This window comes from Pelodiscus sinensis, chromosome 16, assembly GCF_052426305.1.
Source record: "Pelodiscus sinensis isolate ZL-2025 chromosome 16, ASM5242630v1, whole genome shotgun sequence".
Lineage (NCBI taxonomy): Eukaryota > Metazoa > Chordata > Testudines > Trionychidae > Pelodiscus > Pelodiscus sinensis.
In genome coordinates, this window is record NC_143067.1 from 42,040,264 (window position 1) to 42,054,028 (window position 13,765).

Sequence of the window (13,765 nt, forward strand, 5' to 3'; positions counted from 1 at the left end):
CTGAGGCCTGCTGTGGGATTTGCCACGGGCTGAACGCCGGCTCCCACGGGACCTTGCCTGTGGCTGTCTGCTGGCCGGGGCGGTGGGATTGCCTGCCGGCAGAGCGGTGAGGGGCGGGCAGCCTGGGGTCCCGGGAACCGTGCGGGTCGGGGCCCCGGGAACCGTGCGGGTCAGGTTCCCACGGGTGGTGCGCGGCAGGTCGTGGGGACAGGGATCCAGCAGCGGCCTCCAGAGAACAAGGGCCAGCTGGCCCCTGCAATTGCCCAGCACTTTGCTCCCTAGCAACTAATGGCCGTGGACTGGCCGCCTGGGAAGGTGCAGGGTGTGACCAGGTGCTAATGTCTCTCCTCCCCAGGCCCTGACAAAGGGGTTACTGCTGGGCTGCTGGAGGGGACTGGGGGGGGCCTAACTGGGCTTTGCTGCAGGTTTTCCATTCTCCCCCGTAGCTAAGGACTCTGCCAGACAGCTGATGCCCCTCTTGCTTTGGCAAGGGGGGGACGCTCCCCTGGGACCCATGGCAGGCAGCAGGGGGGAGCACTCGGGGGCTGGGGCCCAGGAGACAGGGGCCCGGCCCAGAGAGGCAGCGAGTGACCCTGGGGGAGGCTGTTCCAGCCAGCCCCTTGGGCGGGTGCTGCCTGTCACTCGGCTGGGGCAGTGCAGGGGCAGGCAGGAGCACTGGGCGGGCTGCCCGAGGCCACGTCGGCCATGGACCTGCGCTCTGCGTTTGGATACGGCCCGGCGGGCTCCCCCGGCAGACGTGTCCAGTGTCCACCATTGCCCACGGGGGGCCGCCCTCCAGCCAGCTTCGAGAGGACGTGAGCTGGGACGGGACTTTCTGCAGGGGCCAGCGGTGGAATGTGGCGGTGCCAGGCAGTCAGGGCCCAGCGTGGGGCAAACTCGGGCGTGTGCGTGGGGCGGGTTGTGCTCCTCCAGGGCCCTGGTGGGACGGGAGGGTGGGGGCAGGTCTTGTATTGGGGAGAGAGGAGCGTGCTCGCCACACAGGGCTCTGGACCCGAGCATCGCCCTCCCCGGAAGCGTCTCTCTCAGCAGCGGAGGCTGGTCCAGTACCAGAGACCCCTCCCCACCCAGTCTCTCTCGCCCTGCGGCTGACGGCTCAGCAGCCAGGGCGTGGGGGCCAGGGTGGCTGCTAACTGGTCACTGCGCAGCCGGGCTCTGCCTCGCCGGTGCCCAGGACCATCCCTTGTGAGAGGGAGGCGTGGCCTGCGTCTGGCTCGGGCACGGCCAGCAGGTGAATTGACGCGCAGAGGAGCAAGGCCGCCTCTGCCGTGAGAGCTGGCAGGGAGCTGCGCCACCCTGCAGTGAAGGGGCGGGGCCGGAGGGCTGTCATGGGGGTAGGTGGGACTGCTAGTCCCGCCCTGTGGCCTGAGGCCACGCCCGCTCCCCACGGGGCATGCCCGAAGTCCACCACCAGTATAAGAAGGAGCAGCGCTGTGGGGAAGGAGGCAGGCTGTGGCTTCTGGCCAGCTGACAAGGACCCTTGACCTCCAGGCTCCAGCTGCTGTTGCGGGAGAAGGAAGCGGGGAAGTAAGATGCCACAAGCGGTGGAGAATGGGGTAGGAAGGAAGCCAGGGCGTGTCTGTGGGTTGCTGGCTGGGAAACCAGAGGCTAACTCCTAGAGTTGCCAGATACCGTCACAAAAAATCCCAAACAGGCAGGGAAAAATAGGTTGAGCAAAAAAAAAGGGAGACCAAATTTGTTAAGCCTTTAAATGACCTCGCTCCCCCCACCGCTGGCTGTCTTTTTGAGGGGAAAAAAGGCTGCTGCGCCTTTAAATTACGCCCTTGCAGATGCCGCCGGCTGGCCGGCCGAGGAAAAGAGAAAATACTGAACATTTTACACGGCCGGCATTCTCGGGGGTTTTACCGGCTGGAGCCGGACACCTGGCAACCCTGCTAGCTCCCTGTGCTGTGGCTGGGTCCGCACTGGCTAGTGCTAAGCACCCTGGGCTGAGACCGGGCGGAGAGGGAGGGCCTGCCCCCCTCCGGCTGCTGTCGCCTGTGCCCCCTCTGGACAATGACGGAGCTGGCCTTGAGGCGGAGGCAGATGCTGGGGCGGAGGCTGCCCGTGCTGGGTTCCAGTGCCAGCGTCCTCAGCAGCTTTCTCTCATCCCAGAGTGTGGGCGTCTGCGAGGAGGGGCCCTGGGGGAAGGGGCCCTGGCTCTGGTTCGGGCGCGGCTGCACTGGCTGCTCAGGAAGGCCCCTCCCAGCGAGGAGCCCCGGGTATTTGGGTAGCGGCTTTCGGGGCTTGGCGCCCTTGTCAATCCCTGTCTGAGCTATGTCTACGCTCGTGGCTTCTTGCGCAAGTAATATGCAAATGAGGCTGTGTGGAATATCACCGAGCCTCATTTGCATACCTAATGAGCCACTATTTTTTTCAGAAGAGGCTCTTGCGCCAGAAGGAGCGTCTACACGGCCCCCTCTCGCGCAAGGCCGCTACACCTGGCACCTTTCAGGAAGAACGGCCTTGCGCAGGAGGGCCTTTCCGAGGGGCTGGGCTGGCTGCCACACCTCCAGCTGCAGCCCGTTTCCATCCCCTACGGGGCTTGCCGTTTGTTCAGCGCCTGGGGCTCAGGCCTGCTCGGTATTTGCCAGGGAGGAGGCGGGGCCTGGGCCGAGGCGAAGGAGGAGGAGCATGTAAAACACCAGGAAGCTGGGGAAAGGCTGGAGAGACCCTCGCCAGGCCAGCGGCCCGGTCGCAGCCAGCCAGCCGTTCTGGGCATCTCCGGCTTCCCTGGCGGGGGGGGTATGCTCCCAGAGACGGGGAGCAGCGCTGGGCAGGGAGAGCCGCAGCCCTCGGCTCCAGGACCAGGAGTGGGGGCGATGGCAGCCTGGCAGACTGGGGCTGGGCTAGCAGGAGGACCGGGGCTTCCCCAGCCTGCAGCCGCTTGGCCAGAGCTGCCTTTGCCGCGGCCGACACAAGCTGCCTCTGTTTTCCCATTTGTGTTATTTTTGAGAGGATATTTTAGCACTGAGCACATTCCCTCCTGTTGCCATGGCAGCCGTGACAGGGGTTATACACCGTGAGAAAAATACCAAAATTAATGAGTGAGTGAAAGTGCAGCAGAGAGAAAAACAAGGTTAAAAAAAGAGTTAAAACAGTAATAAAAACAATCGCTCAGTAAGTCGGCAGCAGGCGTCCTGCCGGCAGGAGCGAGGGGGACAGAGACCGTCCTGGAGCGCCCGCCACCAAACCCACCACAGGGGAGTCAGGCCTGTGCATGCGCCCCCCGCCCGGCTGCACCCCACGGTCAGCGCAGCCCCCCCCCCCGCCCCCCCCCACGCCCGCCCCCCGCCCGGCTGCACCCCACGGTCAGCGCAGCCCCCCGCCCCCCGCCCGGCTGCACCCCACGGTCAGCGCAGCGCAGCCCCCCGCCCGGCTGCACCCCACGGTCAGCGCAGCGCAGCGCCCCGCCCGGCTGCACCCCACGGTCAGCGCAGCGCCCCGCCCCCCGCCCGGCTGCACCCCACGGTCAGCGCAGCCCCCCGCCCGGCTGCACCCCACGGTCAGCCCCGCCCCCCGCCCGGCTGCACCCCACGGTCAGCGCAGCCCCCCCGCCCGGCTGCACCCCATGGTCAGCGCAGCCCCCCGCCCGGCTGCACCCCACGGTCAGCGCAGCCCCCCCGCCCGGCTGCACCCCATGGTCAGCGCAGCCCCCCGCCCGGCTGCACCCCACAGTCAGCACAAGATCTTTGCTCCACCCCAGGCACTGACTCTTTCCCATGGGATGCCGGTAACGGTGCGGATCCCGGCTCGGAGGGGTGGAGGGAGACGTGGTTCCGTGTTGCTCATTTCCTTGTGTCTAATTTTTGGGATCTTTTGTTTTTCATTGCAGGAAGCGGGGACTTGTCGGCACATCTGGGCTATTAGCATTTGCCGTCCAAATCCAGGCGCTGCCTCTCCTGCGGAGCCCAGAGCTGCTGAGAACAGGGAGGCTTTGAACTGCTCCCAGGTTTGCGTGCGTCTCGGGGAAGGTTCGTTTGCTTCCCGCGCGTCCCTTTCTTCTCGCTCTCCCCGAGACGTGGCTGGATGCTCCTCGCTCGCAGGCTTTGTTCTTCTGACAAGGCCCCAGGGGCTCGGAGGGGCGGCTGTGTCTGCGTGATGCCAGCGCAGTGGGCAACAGACAGCCCCGGGGCCCTGGCCAGGGGCCCAGCTGGGAGTCTGGATGCCCGGGAGGGGCCCAGCAATGGAGATGGAAACCCAGTGCTGGGCCAGGACTTGGGGGACTCCCTCATGCTGCTTCAGCTTGGCAGTTCAGGGAAGCCAAGAGAGCAGCGATGCCAGGCCCAATGCCCTCGGCTTGGCACCACCCGGCCATTCCCCTTCCGACAGGGCATCAGCTTGTTGGCTGGTGTTGCCCAGGTGGCAGCCACCTGATGAGTCTCAGTGGACAGGCCACATACCCAGCCAGTGCAATGCACAATAGACTCCTGCCCGGCCTGGCGCCTGTGCTCGGTGCCGTGTCGCTGTAACCCAGCGTAGATCCTGCCCGGCCTGGCGCCTGTGCTCGGTGCCGTGTCCCTGTAACCCAGCGTAGATCCTGCCCGGCCTGGCGCCTGTGCTCGGTGCCGTGTCCCTGTAACCCACCGTAGATCCTGCCCGGCCTGGCGCCTGTGCTCGGTGCTGTGCCGCTGTAACCCAGTGTAGATCCTGCCCGGCCTGACGCCTGTGCTCGGTGCTGTGCCGCTGTAACCCAGGGTAGATCCTGCCCGGCCTGGCGCCTGTGCTCGGTGCCGTGTCCCTGTAACCCAGCGTAGATCCTGCCCGGCCTGGCGCCTGTGCTCGGTGCCGTGTCCCTGTAACCCACCGTAGATCCTGCCCGGCCTGGCGCCTGTGCTCGGTGCCGTGTCCCTGTAACCCAGTGTAGATCCTGCCCAGCCTGGCGCCTGTGCTCAGTGCCGTGTCCCTGTAACCCAGAGTAGATCCTGCCCGGCCTGGCGCCTGTGCTCGGTGCCGTGACCCTGTAACCCAGCGTAGATCCTGCCCGGCCTGGTGCCTGTGCTCGGTGCCGTGTTGCTGTAACCCAGCGTAGATCCTGCCCGGCCTGGCGCCTGTGTTTGGTGCCATGCTGCTGTAACCCAGAGTAGATTCTGTCCGGCCTAGTGCCTGTGCTCGGTGCTATGCCGCTGTAACCCAGTGTAGATCCTGCCCAGCCTGGCGCCTGTGCTCGGTGCCGTGACCCTGTAACCCAGCGTAGATCCTGCCCGGCCTGGTGCCTGTGCTCGGTGCCGTGTTGCTGTAACCCAGCGTAGATCCTGCCCGGCCTGGCGCCTGTGTTTGGTGCCATGCTGCTGTAACCCAGAGTAGATTCTGTCCGGCCTAGTGCCTGTGCTCGGTGCTATGCCGCTGTAACCCAGTGTAGATCCTGCCCAGCCTGGCGCCTGTGCTCGGTGCCGTGACCCTGTAACCCAGCGTAGATCCTGCCCGGCCTGGTGCCTGTGCTCGGTGCCGTGTTGCTGTAACCCAGCGTAGATCCTGCCCGGCCTGGCGCCTGTGCTTGGTGCCATGCTGCTGTAACCCAGCGTAGATTCTGTCCGGCCTAGTGCCTGAGCTCGGTGCCGTGTTGCTGTAACCCAGCGTAGCTCCTGCCCGGCCTGGCGCCTGTGCTCGGTGCCGTGTCGCTGTAACCCAGCGTAGATCCTGCCCGGCCTGGCGCCTGTGCTCGGTGCCGTGACCCTGTAACCCAGCGTAGATCCTGCCCAGCCTGGCGCCTGTGCTCGGTGCCGTGTCGCTGTAACCCAGCGTAGATCCTGCCCGGCCTGGCGCCTGTGCTCGGTGCCGTGTCCCTGTAACCCAGCGTAGATCCTGCCCGGCCTGGCGCCTGTGCTCGGTGCCGTGCCGCTGTAACCCAGCGTAGATCCTGCCCGACCTGGCGCCTGTGCTCGGCGCCGTGCCACTGTAACCCAGCGTAGATCCTGCCCGGCCTGGCGCCTGTGCTCGGTGCTGTGTCCCTGTAACCCAGTGTAGATCCTGCCCGGCCTGGCGCCTGTGCTCGGTGCCGTGCCGCTGTAACCCAGCGTAGATCCTGCCCGGCCTGGCGCCTGTGCTCGGTGCCGTGTCCCTGTAACCCAGAGTAGATCCTGCCCGGCCTGGCGCCTGTGCTCTGTGCCGTGCCGCTGTAACCCAGCGTAGATCCTGCCCAGTCTAGCGCCTGTGCTCGGTGCTGTGACGCTGTAACCCAGTGTAGATCCTGCCCGGCCTGACGCCTGTGCTCGGTGCTGTGCCGCTGTAACCCAGTGTAGATCCTGCCCGGCCTGGCGCCTGTGCTCGGTGCCGTGTCCCTGTAACCCAGCGTAGATCCTGCCCGACCTGGCGCCTGTGCTCCGTGCCGTGTCCCTGTAACCCAGAGTAGATCCTTCCCGACCTGGCGCCTGTGCTCGGTGCTGTGCCTCTGTAACCCAGCGTAGCTCCTGCCCAACCTGGCGCCTGTCCTCAGTGCCGTGCCGCTGCAACCCAGCGTAGATCCTGCTCGGCCTGGCGCCTGTGCTCGGTGCCGTGTCCCTGTAACCCAGTGTAGATCCTGCCGGCCTGGCGCCTGTGCTCGGTGCCGTGTCCCTGTAACCCAGCGTAGATCCTGCCCGGCCTGGCGCCTGTGCTCGGTGCCGTGTCCCTGTAACCCAGCGTAGATCCTGCCCGGCCTGGCGCCTGTGCTCGGTGCCGTGTCCCTGTAACCCAGCGTAGATCCTGCCCGGCCTGGCGCCTGTGCCCGGTGCCGTGTCCCTGTAACCCAGCGTAGATCCTGCCCGGCCTGGCGCCTGTGCTCGGTGCCGTGTTCCTGTAACCCAGCGTAGATCCTGCCCGGCCTGGAGCCTGTGCTCGGTGCCGTGCCGCTGTAACCCAGTGTAGATCCTGCCCGGCCTGGCGCCTGTGCTCGGTGCCGTGTTGCTGTAACCCAGTGTAGATCCTGCCCGGCCTGGCGCCTGTGCTCGGTGCCGTGTCGCTGTAACCCAGCGTAGATCCTGCCCGACCTGGCGCCTGTGCTCTGTGCCGTGCCGCTGTAACCCAGTGTAGATCCTCCCCGACCTGGCGCCTGTGCTCGGTGCCGTGCCGCTGTAACCCAGCGTAGATCCTGCCCAGCCTGGCGCCTGTGCTTGGTGCCGTGCCGCTGTAACCCAGTGTAGATCCTGCCCAGCCTGGCGCCTGTGCTCGGTGCTGTGCTGCTGTATCCCAGGGTAGGTCCTGCCCGGCCTGGCGCCTGAGCTCGGTGCCGTGCTGCTGTAACCCAGTGTAGATCCTGCCCGGCCTGGCGCCTGTGCTTGGTGCCATGTCCCTGTAACCCAGCGTAGATCCTGCCCAGCCTGGCGCCTGTGCTCGGTGCTGTGTTGCTGTATCCCAGGGTAGATCCTGCCCTGCCTGGCGCCTGTGCTCGGTGCCGTGTCCCTGTAACCCAGCGTAGATCCTGCCCGGCCTGGCGCCTGTGCTCGGTGCCGTGTCCCTGTAACCCAGCGTAGATCCTGCCCGGCCTGGCGCCAGTGCTCGGTACTGTGTTGCTGTAACCCATAGTAGATCCTGCCCGGCCTGGCGCCTGTGCTCGGTGCCGTGTCCCTGTATCCCACCGTAGATCCTGCCCGGCCTGGCGCCTGTGCTCGGTGCCGTGTCCCTGTAACCCAGCGGAGATCCTGCCCAGCCTGGCGCCTGTGCTCGGTGCCGTGTCCCTGTAACCCAGCGGAGATCCTGCCCGGCCTGGCGCCTGTGTTCGGTGCCGTGTCCCTGTAACCCAGAGTAGATCCTGCCCAGTCTGGCGCCTGAGCTTGGTGCCGTGTCCCTGTAACCCAGCGTAGATCCTGCCCGGCCTGGCGCCTGTGCTCGGTGCTGTGTCCCTGTAACCCAGCGTAGATCCTGCCCGGCCTGGCGCCTGTGCTCGGTGCTGTGCTGCTGTAACCCAGAGTAGATCCTGCCCAGTCTGGCGCCTGAGCTCGGTGCTGTGCTGCTGTAACCCAGCGTAGATCTTGCCCGGCCTAGCGCCTGTGCTCGGTGCCATGTCCCTGTAACCCAGCGTAGATCTTGCCTGGCCTAGCGCCTGATTTCGGTGCCATGTCCCTGTAACCCAGCGTAGATCCTGCCCGGCCTAGCGCCTGATTTCGGTGCCGTGTCCCTGTAACCCAGCGTAGATCCTGCCCGGCCTAGCGCCTGTGCTCGGTGCCGTGTCCCTGTAACCCAGTGTAGATCCTGCCCGGCCTAGCGCCTGTGCTCGGTGCCGTGTCCCTGTAACCCAGCGGAGATCCTGCCCGGCCTAGCGCCTGAGCTTGGTGCCGTGTCCCTGTAACCCAGCGTAGATCCTGCCCGGCCTGGCGCCTGTGCTCGGTGCCGTGTCCCTGTAACCCAGCGTAGATCCTGCCCGGCCTGGCGCCTGTGCTCGGTGCCGTGTCCCTGTAACCCAGCGTAGATCCTGCCCAGCCTGGCGCCTGTGCTCGGTGCCATGTCCCTGTAACCCAGAGTAGATCCTGCCCGGCTTAGCGCCTGAGCTCGGTGCCGTGTCCCTGTAACCCACCGTAGATCCTGCCTGGCCTGGCGCCTGTGCTCGGTGCCGTGTCCCTGTAACCCAGAGTAGATCCTGCCCGGCCTGGCGCCTGTGCTCGGTGCCATGTCCCTGTAACCCAGAGTAGATCCTGCCCGGCCTAGCGCCTGAGCTCGGTGCCGTGTCCCTGTAACCCACCGTAGATCCTGCCCGGCCTAGCGCCTGTGCTCGGTGCCGTGTCCCTGTAACCCAGCGGAGATCCTGCCCGGCCTAGCGCCTGTGCTCGGTGCCGTGTCCCTGTAACCCACCGTAGATCCTGCCTGGCCTGGCGCCTGTGCTCGGTGCCGTGTCCCTGTAACCCAGCGGAGATCCTGCCCGGCCTAGCGCCTGTGCTCGGTACCGTGTCCCTGTAACCCAGAGTAGATCCTGCCCGGCTTGGGTGTCCCTGTGGTGAGCATGCCTGATATGTGCAGCCCACCCCCATGTGGGTCCAGGGCCCCATGTGCCAGGGTGGGACACAGGGGAAGCTCGGCTGGGGACGGCACATACACAGCTGGCCTGGGAAGCAGTGCTGGGAAGAACGGCCACATGTGCTCTGGCACAGCTCCATGGAGCCAGGGCTGGTGCTTGGGGGTGCCCAGCGGACGCGGCCGTCGGCCATTCCCGGGGCAGCTTGGCCTGGGCTGCTCTCACTCTAGCTGGCTCCGGGGTTGCTGGGATCTGCCTTGCGCAGACTGGAGAGGAGGAAACTGGAGCCCACCCCTTCGCTTTCCAGTGCTTCCAGCTGGGCCCAGTTCACCAGCTTCCAGCCCTCCCCCGCAGCCACGGGACCAGGCACGCAGCTTGGCCACCCTAAGCAAACCAAGGCCTCTCCTTGCAGGGGCTGGAGTCTGTGGGGACCCTGCTGGCTCCTGGCCCCTGCACGTGGGTGGGAACCTGCCGGTGACTGGGCACCAAAGACAAAGCGGGAGGGGCCTTGTGGTGTGCGCTGGGGGCGAGAGGCCCCACGAGGAGCCGGCTCCGGACAAGTCCCTGGCCCCTTGCCGGAGCCGGTCCTGGCAGGACCGAGCAGCCTCTAGATGGTGCAGCGAGTCCTGCAGGAGCCGGCAGCCGGGGCTCGGGTGGGCGCAACAGGCTCCTGCCGCCGCAGGAGGCAGGCCCGGCCCGAGCCGCTGGCTCCCGGGCAGGGCGGGGACCTGGCCCGACGCACCTCCCAGAGCCGGATTCGCGGCGCTCGGAGCCGGCCTGCCCAGGCCCGCCCGCGCTGCAGAGACCGACTCCGGCTGCAAAAGCAGCAGATCTGGGGCAGGGCCGGAGCGGGCCCTAGAGCCCCGCGGGGAGATTCCGAGGGGCCGGGCCGGCCCAGCCTGGGGGGAGGCTCCCGGCGGGGACAGGTGGGGAGGGCTCGACCGACCCAGCTCCCGGCGGGGAGGGGTTCGGGGCAACCCGGGAGCGCAGCTCCGCCCTGGAGTCATGGGCCCAGGTTCCTCCAGCTGGGGAGGGAGCGGCGGGACGGGGGCAGACAGCGGCCGCGCCGGGGCTCTGCGGGCCGGGGGTGATGGGGACGCTGGCGCCGCTGCCCAGCCAGGCTTTCGGGGGCGCGTTGCCGGGTCCCGGGGCTCTGCCCCGCGCCGCCGCGGGATGCGCTCGGGCTGGATCCCCCAGGTGCGCCCGGCAGCGGAGCGCAGGTGGCGGCGTCCCGGGCGGGCAGCTCCGGCTCCGACCCACCGAGACGCGAGCCAGAGGCGCCAAGTGCCTGAGTCGCAGCGCTCGGCAGCTCCGCGGAGCCCCCGCCCCGCCGGGCTCCACCTCCCGGTGCTGGCGGCGGCGAGAGGCGGAGCAGCGAGGGGGAGGGGGCTGGGCCGGCTCGGTGCGTCCCTGGCTCAGCCTCACACACGCCGAGAGCCGGACACTGCGACGGACACGCCGCGCCGCGGAGCCGCAGCCCCGAGCGGCCGCCCCGAGCCTCGCAGCTCTGCGGGAAGCGCCGCGCCGCGCCGGTGCCGGCGGGGCAGGGGATGGAGGAGCCGCGCGCCCGGCGCTCTCCGCAGCCCAGTAAGAGCCGCAGCCGGAGCCCGCGTGTCGGAATGCGGGGAGCGGGGAGCGGGGAGCGGGCGATGCCCGGGGCGGGAGAGGGGCACCGCGGGCGGAGGGAGCCGCCGCCGGGCTCTGCGGGCTCAGAGCTGCCGGGCTGGGAGCGTCCTGGACGCGCCAGCGCTGGGCTGCGGGTGCGGCCACCGGTGCCCGGGAGCTCGGGGGCTGCGCCGGGGGCTCTGCCGGCTGCTCGGAGCCGGAGCCGGGGCCGGGCCGCGCGCGGCTCCTGCCACTTGTTGTGCTGCTGCCTCCATCCCCCGGGAGGCTGCTCGGAGCCCGCCCGGGGACCAGCGGCTGCGAGGGCGGCTTGCGCCCGGCGCCTCGCTCCCCACCGACCCCGCAGCTTCCCCGGGAAACCCAGCCTGCCCCAGGCTCTGCGGGCAAGCGGGGCTGGAAGTGCGAAAAAAGGACCAGAACGCGCGCCGCGAGCACGGGTGTGGGTGTGCGCGCGCGCCGCGAGCACGGGTGTGGGTGTGCGCGCGTGCCGCGGGCACGGGTGTGTGCCTGCGTGTGAGTGCGCGCGCCGTGGGCACGGGTGTGTGTGAGTGCGCGCGCCGCGGGCACGGGGGGGAGAGTGTGCGCGCGCCGCGGGCACGGGTATGTGTGTGTGCAAGTGCGCGGGCCGCCGGCACGGGTGGGTGTGGGTGAGTGCGCGCGCCGCGGGCACGGGAGTGTGTGGGTGTGTGTCCGTGCCGCTGGCGCTGCTTGTGTGTGTGTGGGAACGGGGGTGCTGTGGGAGCGGCGCCCTTTCCCAGTGGCCCAATTCCTCTGCCCCCCAGGGCTCCGAGCTGGCAGCCTGGGGTTCGGCCCGTGTGTGATGGGGAGGGGGAATCGCCTGGGATCGCTGCCCTGCGGCCGGGCCGGGCTGCTGTGGTGGAGACGGCTCCTGCCCCCAGCTCCGGGCCAGGCGGGGCAGGTGCCACCTCCTGGTGTGGGTGCCAGGCTGGTGCCTCCTGCCCCCTCTCGCTCCCTGTGCCCAGTAGCCGTGATGGGGCCGGCCAGCCGGGTGGGCTCTCCCTTGCCCTGCCTGCCCCCACTGCCCAGGCTGGGGCTGGCGTGTCCCTGCCCCGGCTGCGTGGCCGGAAGGGCTCAGCGTTGCAGAGAGCAGGGTTGGACACCGCCAGGCTGGCACCTGGCAAGGGGACCCCGGCGACGCTGGGGAGGTGCCATTTGCTGGTCCTGAGCAAACCCACCCACGCTGGGTCAAGTGAGGCGCGTGTGCACAAGCTCTGCAGGCAGCCTCCGAGGTCTCCTCGGTGGGGGCCGACAGGCGCCAGCCCCGGCAGCGGAGAATGAATGCGAGGGTCCCTGCTGTTGCCCCCGCAAAGGCCAGGGGCTGCTGTGGAACAGGGGAGCTGCCTGTGCCCTCAGTGGCCCCTGCTGTGTCCAGGGACTTGGGAGGGGGATGGGTAGGAGCAGAATGGGGGCAGAAGGACAGTGGACTAGGATAAGGGTGTGGTCATGGCAGGAAATGAGGGCATGGGGGGTAGGGCCAGGAACTGGATGGGGGAGACTAGGAGCAGAGGGGAGATTAAGTAGGGGCAGGGAGTAGTGAGGTGGCAGCAGGGGCGGGACAAGGTGAAATGGGGCAGAGAGATCTGTAACCACTAGACAACACTTCCCTCCAGAACCTGGGCCTGAATCCAGGATTCCAAAGTATGTCTCCACCCCCCTCTAGTGGTAGGTCCACACTGAGGCTGCCAGCCTACTAGAGCTACCAGCGCCTGAGCTCCTGTGGCAGAGGTCTGCGTGCTATGGATCCCAGCACCACGGATGACCCACGCTAGCGGCCATGCACTTGTGCACGATGTTTTCTTCAATGAAGGTTTCAAAAGTAGAACATGAGATCTATAAAGGAGCAGGAAGGCTGCAAAGCGGAGTGCTCAGAAACCGGCGAAAGCCTTAGTTCAGCCCTTGTACCTCGGCGTTCTGACCTGCCTGTGCTCACGGGCTCGCCGGCTGTGTTGTGCATGGCCCCTGCGCCCTTCAGCACAGGGCTGGGCCTGCTCTAGGGAGGAGCCGGGGCTGTGGAGAAAAGGAAGCTGCTTTCTGGGGAGCCCCTGCCTCTTGCTGCAGCAGCTGGAAAGCGGGGGCCTGCAGGAAGAGAAAAGGTGTCGCGGGGCTGGGGCCGGGGCCGGGGTCTCCCTGCGGAACAGGGTCCGGAGCCAGCAGGAGAGGCTGGTAAAGCTGAATGAGCCCAGGTGGCCACGTGTGTCTTTCTCGTTGCGGGGTGTCTAGTCTGGCACGTCAGGCCGAAGGCTCAGAGGTGCCGAGGGCTGCCGGCTGCGGCTGCAGGCTTGGCATGTTCCCGGTGCTAGTGGGGGCCTCGGATTGGGCTGTCGCAGACGCGGCACCCAAAATGCGTTAGACACCTGGGGCAGTTTGGGCCTTAATTTCGGTCTCGCTTCCCCTCCCCCTACTGCTCCTCTGCCGCATGGGCCTGTGACGAGACACTGGTGAACGTGTGGCACACTCGTGTGCTGTGGTGATGAATGATTGATTGGTACTCGGCCCGTGTGGCTGAGCAGTAGCTCAGAGCTGGGGCCACCCAGCGAATGAGGAGGATAAACAGCAGGATGGAGGCAGGGTCCCGGGTGGCTATCGAGGGTCCCCCGGACACCTCGGGTTCTGGGGTTTCCCAGCCGCTGAATTCTGGCCTGGGCCGCCCTGCTGTTCTGTGCCCCGCCCCGCCCTCACAGGGCCGCAGCCGAAGGCCTTTGCTGGCCCATGCGCTGCCACGGTGGCTCGTGCTGTCGCTCCCCCTCTCCCGGGGACCGGGGTGTGCAGGGAGCTCTGGGCTGTCAGTGGCCACGGCCCTGGGTGCCCCGTGGTGCAGGCGGGTGGGAGGAGTGGAACTGGTTTGCTCTGGTACCGTCCTTGGCTCCTGGGGCACTGGCCCCCTGGCGGGCAGCACGGGGACCGTTCAGAGCCACCCGGCGAGGGGGAGCTGCCCGCGCACCCTCTGGGGCGAACGTGCTGAGCCAGCCTGGCCATGGGAGATGGCCCTGGGCCCCTGCTTCGGGAAGGGAAGGGCTGACTCAGGCTGCCTGGAGGCACAGGCTCTGTTTACCCTGCGACTTGCACCTTTGCCCCAGCCCGCGCTGGCTCAGGGACGGGAAGGCAGTGGGCCCACGCCTAGAACAAACAGAGAGAATAAACAAACCCTGATCTGCGGGCGAACCCTGGGCAGCGCTC

The 13,765-nt window shown here is 67.7% G+C and overlaps 1 protein-coding gene across 1 annotated transcript in view; it reads left to right on the forward strand.

Annotated features, from left to right (window-relative positions):
- The window catches only part of PCDH1 (protocadherin 1), a 125,544-nt gene that overhangs the window by 13,766 nt on the left and 98,013 nt on the right, over positions 1 to 13,765 (forward strand). Inside the window, exon 2 of the mRNA XM_075900010.2 lies at positions 3,854 to 3,992. The gene's annotated coding sequence lies outside the window, so the exon portion shown is untranslated. The remainder of the gene's footprint in view (positions 1 to 3,853; positions 3,993 to 13,765) is intronic.